Consider the following 11,479-nt stretch of genomic DNA (forward strand, 5'->3'; position numbering starts at 1 on the left):
TTGAATACTAGTGAGAAGTGATACACTTACTTAACATATACAAGACACAGAAAGAAACATTTATGTTGTTAGAAATAACAAGTACTATTTTGAAATAAAAAATATCGACTCAGTATACTTTTTTTAATAATTGTCTACATTTTATAATGTAATATTCAATTATGAGACGCGATTTCAATTTTCAATGCTGTTTTGAAACTTATCAATTTAATTTTCCAACATTATTTCGTGATTTGCGTGCCATTGAAAAGCTTCGCTAATATTAAAGGTTAAAAAGGCGAAGTTTGATTAACTACGTCAGGAAAATGTCTTCTTGTACTTAATATATTTAACTTGTTTATCTTTTTTTTCAATTAACGGCAGGTTGGCGTTTTGCTTTTGTATTTTGTCGAATTTATTCATTGTGACGTTATTTGTGTGATTTAAGTTAAAAAAAATTGTTATGATATTAATGTTACGTTTATGTCAAATGCAAGTCAAATAGTTGTCTGTATGGCACAGACAAAAATGCTAAAGTGTGCACTATGCAGTTACATTATGATGCACTGTTTCGCACACTAAGTTGACCCGGTTTAGTTCTGTTAAACTTAGAATTAAAAGTTGAAATTTAGTAGATATATTGTTTAAGTATAGTTAAGTATTAATACGCAGATGTAACATATGTAATGTTAAACAGGTGTAATTTTAATAAAGAAAATTAACCGGAGCGTTTTAGTATCCTCTCGTATCAGGTTCTTTCCTCGGCATCAGCCGGCTGATTTTCAAATTACCTTGTTCCGCACGAATTTTAAGAACTAAAATTGCGAGAAAATGAATCGAAAAGGGTATTATCATTGCTACCTTTTTTGCACCTCTTAAATGCATCTTTTCATCCTGTGCTAGTTTTGAAAGTGCCTGATATTACATAAAACATAGTATTTGGCTGTTAGTTTTTGGAAAGGCACCCCTGATTTGTACTGGAACTCAGTAATATTTTTTTCAGTATGTTACCATGGCTATTGGATTTTACAACAATAATCACTAATTTACTTACAAATAACTTGAACCTCCATACACCAAGAATCAGAAATATGTATTTTTTATGAAAAAAAAACATTTGAAATTTCTGTGTGGATTGCCTTAAAATATTTTTATTTCAACAAAATGAAACCACTTTGATAAAATTAATCTAAAAATTTAATACCACCTTAATACGGATATTGTCCATTAACATTTAGTAGCAATGCTTACCATATGTCTTTGGTTATTTTCATATGACTCGTAATGTAAGTTCAAGGAAGTCAATAGTGCGCCAACCACGATATTGGCGAACGGATTTTGGTTTTGGTTACCGCAATTTTACTTGCGACACAAAAATGTCACAAGATGGTATATTTTCAATTGATGTCTCTGCCTAACAACGTTTATTATTTTCTCCGATTTGAAATAGAGTATTAAAAGTACTGATTTACATAGTATTTACATGAAAGAGTAATCAAGGGAACCCAGGTTATAGGGTAATCAAAAGAATGTAATCTAAGTACAAAGACCACACATGGAAAACAGACATACACAACAAAGAACATAAAATAACTAAAATCATACGTACAAAGTTACAAAAGTAAATGAGCAACTCGGAATCCACTAAAAAAAACTGGCATAGAGTGTACTTTATGTGGCCTGATTTGTGTTGGTGAAACTAAACAAACATTTCGAAACAGTTTGAATACATAGCGTTACAATGCCAATAACACTAAATAGTTTGAACTATATATAACGCAAACCAAAGCCCCTCAATTGGAAATTTAATTTCATAAGAATACATACAAATAAAGGTATATGGCTGAATTTTCATCTTGCTCCAAAAAGGAGATGTCAATTCACCTTACAAAGATAGTGTACGTAGTAAATGATAGGCAGCAAGCTAATTGCAATATCACCTACTCTCATAACGGCTTTAGTCATATGTGGATACTTAAAAAATCGAAAGTTTACTTCAAAACCTAAACTCTCGCAGCCTTTCGGAAATTAATTTTTCTCAAAAGCTTTTACTTTTTTTTAATTCTTTACCCTACGTTGCCATATGATAAATTGAAATCTCGTCTAAAAGACTTCTTCGTAAATATTTTGCGATTCGAAAAAAATGTTGCTCTTGGTTACATTTTTTCTAAAACATTGCAGAAGGGTGAAGTGTGCTAAACAGAAAAGCAAGTTTTCGATATGCTTGATTTCCTCATTGATAACATATTTGTTACTCTTGGAGTAGCTATTTCTCAACAATAAGTTGGCATTCCAGTGGGCGATAACTGTGCTCCCCTCCTAGCCGATTTGATTTTATATCCATCTGAGACTGAATTTCTTCATCTCGTAAAGAATAAAACAAATTAAGATACTAAATCCTTTAACTTTACATACAGATACATTGATGATTTATTTTTTCAACAACAACTCTTCTTTCTGGTAAATGGTAAGCTCGAGATAAAGAAGTTTACAAAAAAGAAAGAAAGGAAAAACAGATTACTTTGCAATAGGTATTATCTCGAACTTGACAACAGCTGTCATCTCAGCATTAAGATTTATGATAACAGAGACGACTTTAATTTTTATATCATAATTTGCTTTTATCTGTTCAGCAATATACCATCATCTTCTACATATGGTGTTAATATTTTACAATTGATTTGCTACTTCACTAGAGCAAGTACTAACAACTCTTATTTCCTTGAACGCCTTAAATATCTGCGTAACAGACTCCTGAATCTGGTGTATGATTATGATAAATAGCATGAAAAATGCTATTCAATCACCACTGGTATTTTCACGACTCAAAGGAATGAGATTTAGCGCGCTGTATATCCTAGATTTAACCCATCATTTCGTTTGAAATATCTGTACCAAGTCAGGACTATTGCGGTACCAGCTGCTCCGGTTGTTGAATTTTTCTATTTTGTCAGATCTATTTTGGACTTTATTATGGATTGGATTATTGTTCGGTAATTTTGTTTCACTCTTATGTTAAATAATTCTAATAAATTAAATGCATGTACTAATATTGCTTGTCAAATTGGATATCATACCTTTTCACAAATTTATATCTGCATGTTTGTATCTTGAAACAAAATCGTAGTATCAATTTATCCTGATCATTACTATAAGTTATTTTTAGCTAAAACAAGGCCATACCGTTTCACTCATTGAAACAACTTTAATAAGAATATTCTTTATAGAAAAAATATTCCATGCATCTACCCTTGTTTTATGTAACGAAACATTAAAATCAGAAAGAAATTTGTGTAACTTTAAAATCAATCTCGGAAATACATATGTTACTCCTAGTCGAATTTAGAGAAACTTACTTCATAATTTATTTTTGATTTATTAACAGCGCATTGAACACAATGGCCTATATTTTCATTTCCAAGTAATGTTGCATAAAAAGCCTTTTGATATTCTTGATCTAGATCAATGTCTTTATTGATATTGATAATAATAATGTACATACGGTCTTGTTATGTTGATTTAATTTGATGCTTGTGGATAAATACAATGTTAATATCGGGAATGATTCTGATGCTAAAAAATAAACATTTCAGAGAGACATTTAAATCGAAAGAAATGACCAATACATGAAAAAAGGAAATAAGAAACACAGAGAATTCATTGGTACAATGCAGAATGAAATACTAGTAAAAAACGACGGTATGGGAAATACAGAAGCAGTTAATAAGAACTCCTAGATTTAGCAGGGAATGATGTCAGGTGCTCTGAAATGACAAAATAATGTATAATTTGTTTGAAAAATAATGATATCCTCGTATAATATGTCCTTCTCCGAAAATGATTAATAGTATATTGAACGACGCGTGGCGGTTCCACTCATATCAATTCATGGCCAATTAAAAGCATCAGCTTGAAGTTAAATTGCTTTCTATCGCAACTTTTGACCTAATCGAATTAACAACATGGTTTGAGATATTATCAGCTGTTTTAATCAATTCAATTTACGATCAATCGAGAGACATTCAGAGAAGCCTGTTGTTTGAATTCTGTGTTTTGACATGGCACAAACATAAAATCAACAAGCTTTAAATAAACAATATTGAGGGTCAGCTAAAGGTCATTAAAAAGTACGCTGTCACGTCAGTGTGGAGATACGATAATCTCTAAGCTAATTACCAAAGTTTAATGGTGACTGCATTAATTGATATGGAAACAAATAAAGTTTTCGGTATTAAAGAGACCATTAATAAGACATCAATAGACCACTGAATAAGTGCATGTTTTGAACTTGATTTCAATGCAACTTGAAAAAGACTGGAGATGATAACTTGATAATGTTATGCCTTCTCATTCCATAGATTAACATAAGATGCAGCACAGTAAGCATGAGCTCGCAAAACAACTTACAGAAACAAATGTTTTATAACAATGGCAAAGATCAAATCATTTAAGTTTATAAGGTTTCATTTCCTATTTAGTGTTTAAATAATTAAGATTTGCGTGGTGAGCTTTTCAGATTTAGTCTGAATAAGACATTTCAGTTTTCTAGTACTGGGACAGAAACAGAAATATATAGGTAGATTTTTAACACATATTTATACGTAGGGCATACCAATGAAATATGATATTCATTTTTGATACAATTCACATTACATCGTTAACATCATTGAATACGACAAACGTCAGACTCCAAAGTAAATGTCTAACTAGGTATCTCGGCAAATAAATTTGAATTTACATAATTACAAAATAATATTATGTACAAATTTAAATTTCTACAGTCAACATACGTGCAGCCTTCCATAACGCCATATAGATACTAAGAGTGTTTGAAGAAACCCACCATTAAAAGTGCTAAAATGTTTTACAATATCCTAGCTATACTATTTAAAGTAAAAGACCAATGTATAAAGTATTAAAATCATTATATATGTTTTGTCCAGCTGCTGTTAATATAACAGCAACCTAGCCTAATGTATATTTTAAATACAAAACGTAGAACTTTTAACAATCTTTAGTCATCTATTTTCTTTCCAAACGATAAACGGCAGCAAATGTTGCACTTAATGTACGTTTTATACAATGAAATAATCAAACCAAACAACTGCTTAATTGAATCATCGGGTTTATTAAATTTAATGATTTATAAAACCAAACGAGGTTGGTCTATTATTTGATAGTAACAGCAGTTTTAAGGTCGCTTATATATAGGTATCCAGGTTACATAGAATTATTGTATTTGTTGAGTTGGTAAACAAGAGTAGTAACTTAAATAATGTTTTGTTTCAATTTTACTTGTTAATTACTCTAGCTGAACGTTGTCCCTTGTGTGTTATCAGTAGGACTTACATGTAGCTGCAAATTTCCCCTTGTCAGGTAACAATATGACATCTGTATATTTCCCCTCATTTACTAACAGTAGGATTTAGCGGACCATTTCACCATGTTTTGAACATTGGTAATTAGCTGTTCTTTTTCCCACGTCGTTTGCGATCAGTAAGACTAAGCTACACATTTCCCCATGTTTGCTATCAATAGGTAGGACTTAGCTGTACATTCCCCCACGTTTACTCTCAGTAGGAGTTAGCTGTACATTTCCCTACTTTTGTTACAACAAGACAAAGCAATACCTTTCCAAACGTTTCCTATAAGTATAACTTAGTAGAAGTATTTCCCAACAATTAATATTTGTAGGCCTTATCTGTACGTTTCCCCACGTATGTAAACAGTAAGACTTAGCTGTGCATTTCCATACGGTTACTAGCTGAAGGATTTAGCTGTACATTCCCTAACAATAACTAACAGTAGAGCTTAGTTAAGCCCTTCCCACGTTTCGCTATCTGTTTGACTTAGCCCACGTTCGTTAACAGTAGGACTTAGCTGTTTGCTATAAGTAGGATTCGCAACGGTTACTTATAGTATTTATAAGCATCAGTAGTATATTTCCGATCACTTGCTATATTTAGGGATTGCCCCGTGCAGGTCCGGGTGTCAAAAGAATAGGCCTGCAGTAGCACTAAGCTTGTCGCAAAATTCGACTAAATATTGCTCAGAAGCCTAGCCGAGGGCTAGGCACTCTGCCCACCGAGCAACTGGGATGTGTGCCCCAGGTGGTTGAATGGGGTACCCCTGGCATGTTACATGCTGGGGTTGTCAATCTATAATACGGAAAACCTGACCGCAAACCATAGTGGTGCACCGTGTTGGGAAAGATGCCACGTTCCTCGCACGTTGAAGAACCCTGCTGTGGTATTCGATAGGAGTAGGAACCTTTGTGCTCCGCCACAGGAGGCTAAATTGCCCGACCTTACCCATCCCTCCATTTTTCTAGTGGGAATCAAAATTTGTCGACCCAATTGTCTTTGTGTCCCATCCTTTGTTTTCATTTCATCATCATTTCATGTTCATTTTATCATCCATCTCATGTTCATCGTCTGAATATAGCTGAAATATTGCTGCTCGGACGTTAAACCCCAACAATCAATCAATCAAGCTATCAGTATGTCTTAACTGCACATTTCCCAAGAGTTGTAACAGTAGGTTTCACTGTGCATTTCCAACGGTTACTAAAAGTAAGACTGAGCTGTTTATTTCCCCAGCTGTCAGCTACAATATGTTATACATTTACTCACGTTTGTTCAATGTAGGACTAAGCTGTGCACCTCCCAACGTTTGCTATTATTGTGGCTAAACTCTACATCTTCCTGTGTTTGCTATCAAGAGGATCATCGACTGACATTGTAGTACAAATGTATTTCATAGCTATTACTTCTTCAGATGCCATTCTCAATACTCCCCGCAATATTTTATTTCGGGAGTTTGTCCGTGGAACTGGCGTTTCTTGTTTTGCCCAAGAATTTCGCTTGTCGGCAATATTAATACCTTTAAGATAACTTATTTTGGGTTGTATATCATTCTTTGATGACCTCTTATTATGCCCTTATCTGCGCTTTCGGCAATATTCGTCTGCAATCTTCACATTTGCTCTCTTTCCTTATACCGGAAACGGAACAATGATAACGCGAAACGATAACTCTTGCTTTAACCGTAAATGTTCCTGTAACTCGAAATCTGACGATCAGCGGACCAGCAGTGATTTTTCATAGTTCAGGCATTTCCACACTTTACTTGTTCTCGTAATGTCATTGCATTGTGATTGAATAATGACATAACTTTATATACTTTAAATACATTTAAAGCTGATAATAAAAGATTTATTTACATTTCATAATCGTTTTCATATGGTTATTTTCTTGTCTACGATTCACAGCCAGAAAACACTATAGGCGTGTTATTTGATTTTAAGTCCATCAAATCCTCTAAATCAGTACATGAAAATCACAAACCAAAGTAATGTATCTGATTATATATTAAAAGAAAACGGCTGAGTTTTCGGAATATTTTATAAGCAGATCAATATAATTGGTACGCTGCAATATACAATTCAAGGGAGCATTAAACTAACTTATATATACAGCAAAATGACAGATTTGAAGTCGAGATTAAAAATATCACTTTGAATACGAAAGGTTCGAAACTTACCTCATTATGTTTATCGACGATGTCACAGTCGAAGTTACGTAACGTTATCATTGGATTTTTTACGACATTTTAAGCATTAGCTTGAGGTGAGACACTATCTGTCAAATAGGAACAATGAAACATTGATAAAAATGCCGAAAATATAAAATGGCAGTGGTAACTTTTACTAATTTCACCCTATTTTTGAGTATACTGCAAAGTCATGTTGTTCTTCCTAGAAACAAATAAATTATCCATGACGAGTATGGTAGCTTGCCTTCGAGCATCGAACTTTATATCAAAACCGTGCATATATTTGGCCTTCTCTTTAAAAATTACTTTCAGCATTCTTTGTACCAAAACCAGGTATCAACTGACCATGTTTTAATTCGTATGTTTTATTACGTGGTCATTCGGTTTTTGTTTGTTTGTTTGTATGTTTGGTTTTTTTTTTGGGGGGGGGAGTAGTGGTTGATTTTGGGGAGTTAGATTTTTTGTTTTAGTAGAAACCAACGAAACAGTGTAACACAGTTTAATATGCGTAGAATTGATATTGAAAAGATAAAGAATAAACTTCAAACTCATACACAGAATACTTTATTCATTGGTCACATCAGTGAGAGATCACAAAACTCCTCATAGGAATATATTCCAACAAAAGCTTGATGCATAGACAAAAGTCACACTGAAACTACGCATACATCGTCTTTTTCATTCTAATGCATGGTGGTATACGATAATACAAATAAAGTTAATTGCATTTGACGAATAGGTTTTATATTATTTGGTATTTGTTCAACACATACACGTGTGAGGTATTATCGTGAGATATTATTTTGAGTCTAAATAACAAAATTGTATCATAAACGTCAAAATTTGTGAAGATATACGGTTGTAAGAAAATAAACAAATTGATGCATGATGAAGTTTTATCTATTAGATGCAATCAAGAAACAAAAGTCAGATGTTACTTTGTTTTAAACAATAAGGAACATCCAGTACTGACATTTTAATAGATAAACAATTCATTTAATATGCATAGATCATATAATGAAAATGTCATTTTTATCATATTAATATTTACTTTCATAGATAACACATTTGTATATCCTATTTTCCTTATTTATATTTATTATTATTTTGATTACTTAATTATCAGAACAGCATTAAATTGTTCAAAAAGTACGTATCTTATCAACAATATTTTCAGAATTCTTTCCAAATATTGGGTGGCGTCAAACCTTTTTTTCATAATATAATGTACTAATTTTACTATTCAAAATTAGTTTAGTAAAAACTGGATTATGGAACTTAGCTATGCACATTTCATTGTAAACATAAACAAGGAAATTCAAGGATAAAAAACTTTAAAAGAAAACAGACACACACTACAAAGAATATGAAATAACTCAAGGAAAAAACCAAACAAACAAACAAATACAAAGAAATAAAACTATATGATTAAATGATTACCTCGGACTCCACAAAAACGTAGAAAGATACACGCCCTTTGTTTTGTTTAGTGGCACTCGTCGAGTTGCTAAAAATGCATGGAAATGGTATAGATCTATACTACTGACAAAACCCGTTAAAGCAACTAGTCAATAGTGTTGTAAACTCAAATGAAGAGTTTATTGACAGAAGATATTTCTATTTTATCATTTTGTTTTGTTTTGTTTTGTTTGTTTGTTTGTTTTTTTTCTATTCAAGTTCTTTATGGGCGTTTGTTTTTAACATGAAAGACATCTAGACAAAATGAAGTTTTGTACACGGACTTTTCTTTTGATCCTGTTAAAATAACAAGTAATTTTATATAAATGTTGTTAACAGCTTGCATCTAGTATGGATTACTGACAATGTCATACCACAGAACAACTTAATATGTTATAATATTTATCTGATCTTTCTAAGTATTGTAGGTTTTTCACTAATGAGCAGATACGTTATGGAAAGCCTAAACAACATATCATTTTCTTGTTAAAATTTCAAAAAAAATATGTGATGTGGAAAGGAAGAAGTAATTAGATTACACAGTACCATGAGTGATTGACTGATTGAATAATATGAGTTAGGTACAGCCTATAACTTATATAATTTTGTTACGTTTGTACAGTAACTGAAAAATGGGCAATAACTAAAGGGGCGAGATATGATAGACAAACCGATTGTCCTTAAAAACAAGATTTAAAGGTATCGGATGAATTTACTTAAATATATATATTTTTTTTTAGAATTTTCTTTGATAATGAACAGCATAATTTAATGTTATATCAGTTTTAACGCTATTTTCACTTTAATTCAGACCCCTGACCCATTCTGTGGCCTTATCAGATACCTATTCCGGTTGACTGGACGTGTACAGTTAGCCTCGCATGCGATGCTCTGTATGCTTTAACGCTCATTTGGGAACATTTGATTATTTGATCAATGCTTTATATTTGTTCGAAACATCATTCATACGACACCAATGGCTTAAAATTCACCACAATAGTTCGATACACTAATTTGGATTTCTAATGGGCTATCACTCCTCGTGAACTGAGCGTTCTAACTATTAAACACGAATTACTCATCCATCCCCGATATATTGCATATGGCAAAACGCAGGGATTAACATTTTAAAGTGTTTTTTTTAATTTGATAACCTTCCTTTAGTAGTATAAAAAATTTGGATGCCAAAGTTAATATTTTTTTGCAGTATTTCAAACTGACCAAACATATATTACCATGAATTTAAGTATTTTTGTCAGGTTTTGTATTTTTAATATTTTAAAAGATCGCCGTGAATAAAAGTTTAAACCTTTTAACTGTATTTTCATTTCTTCTACGAGATATGAGTTAGATAACGAGTAATTGCTCAGTAGAAAACGATGATTTGCAACAGCACCACTCTTACATATTATTATTATTATTATTATTATTATTTGTAATTTTGGCAAAACTACTTTCAGCATTAGGTTCTGTCAACCTTAATCACCATCTCTAACAAAGGTCATGATCCCGATGAAAAATCATACCGCTACAAGTTATAAAAGGAATAAGTATTGACTGACCAGCATTTTCGTCAAGAAAATTTGCAGATAAAATTCCTCATCATACAATATAACGTATTCATGATGATTTATCTTTCACGTCATGTGATTTGTATTATCTATTAATCTATATCACTGATATAAACAACTTGAACTATACAATATTAAGATACTATTGTTATTAAATATTATTTACCTTGAACATATAAACGAAAAATCCTCATGTATAATCTCCATGAAATAAGTGACGACGTTCTGATACTGATGTGACATATTCGATTATGCGTTTTCCTATATAAACCGCTGGTATATAGCGATTGTTAATCATCCAATACTTTTCTGTTCTCCTGGCTACCTCTAATAAAACCGATATAACTGCTGAACCTTGATACAACTCTATTGTTGTATTCAAAACTTTGGATTTCAGGACTATTTTTTTTCTTGTACATTGATGATTATGTAATACAGACGAGCGACCACAAAATATCATTTTTTGTACATAAAGACGCATCAAAGTAAGAGATCTGAAGGTAAAACTAATGTCGAAGGGTTTTCTTAAAGAAAAATGTCATAGACACGGAGAACATACATTGACAACAAACACGATAAATGAAATAGAAATAAAAAAAAAAACATTCCTAAATTATTCAATAGTTAACAGGTATATTGTCGTTTGAAGACAATGATTCATTAGTGTTTTACCAGTGTTTGTAAGAATCACATACAGCAATCAAACTTAAACCTTAAAGTTATTGCATTTATTTTCATTATTTGCTTACATAAAAATAAACGGGTATTTTTTATACCCATCATTTGTCTACCGTGGGAAGATTAAAATTTTTCTCCTCTTCAAATATAGGTTTTACTGTCAACAGGCATCATTGCTTTTCTTCTTTAAAAATTGTTAATACAAAGTAAATTTGAGAAAGAGTTGATATGCATGCAAT

At 31.9% G+C, this 11,479-nt stretch overlaps 1 protein-coding gene across 3 annotated transcripts in view; it reads right to left on the reverse strand.

Annotated features, from left to right (window-relative positions):
* The window catches only part of LOC148601218 (uncharacterized), a 32,204-nt gene extending 21,262 nt beyond the window's left edge, over positions 1–10,942 (reverse strand). For 2 of the 3 annotated variants that reach the window (XM_088555811.1, XM_088555815.1), the window contains exon 1: positions 10,729–10,942. The gene's annotated coding sequence lies outside the window, so the exon portion shown is untranslated. Of the gene's footprint in view, positions 1–4,769; positions 4,791–10,728 lie in introns of those variants that run through there. The other variant, XM_088555822.1, reaches the window with a different exon arrangement.
* Positions 10,943–11,479: the final 537 nt, after the last annotated feature.

This window comes from Perna viridis, chromosome 12, assembly GCF_037379345.1.
Source record: "Perna viridis isolate PV_CMFRI_1.1 ecotype Kerala chromosome 12, ASM3737934v1, whole genome shotgun sequence".
In the NCBI taxonomy this organism is placed as follows: Eukaryota; Metazoa; Mollusca; class Bivalvia; order Mytilida; family Mytilidae; genus Perna; species Perna viridis.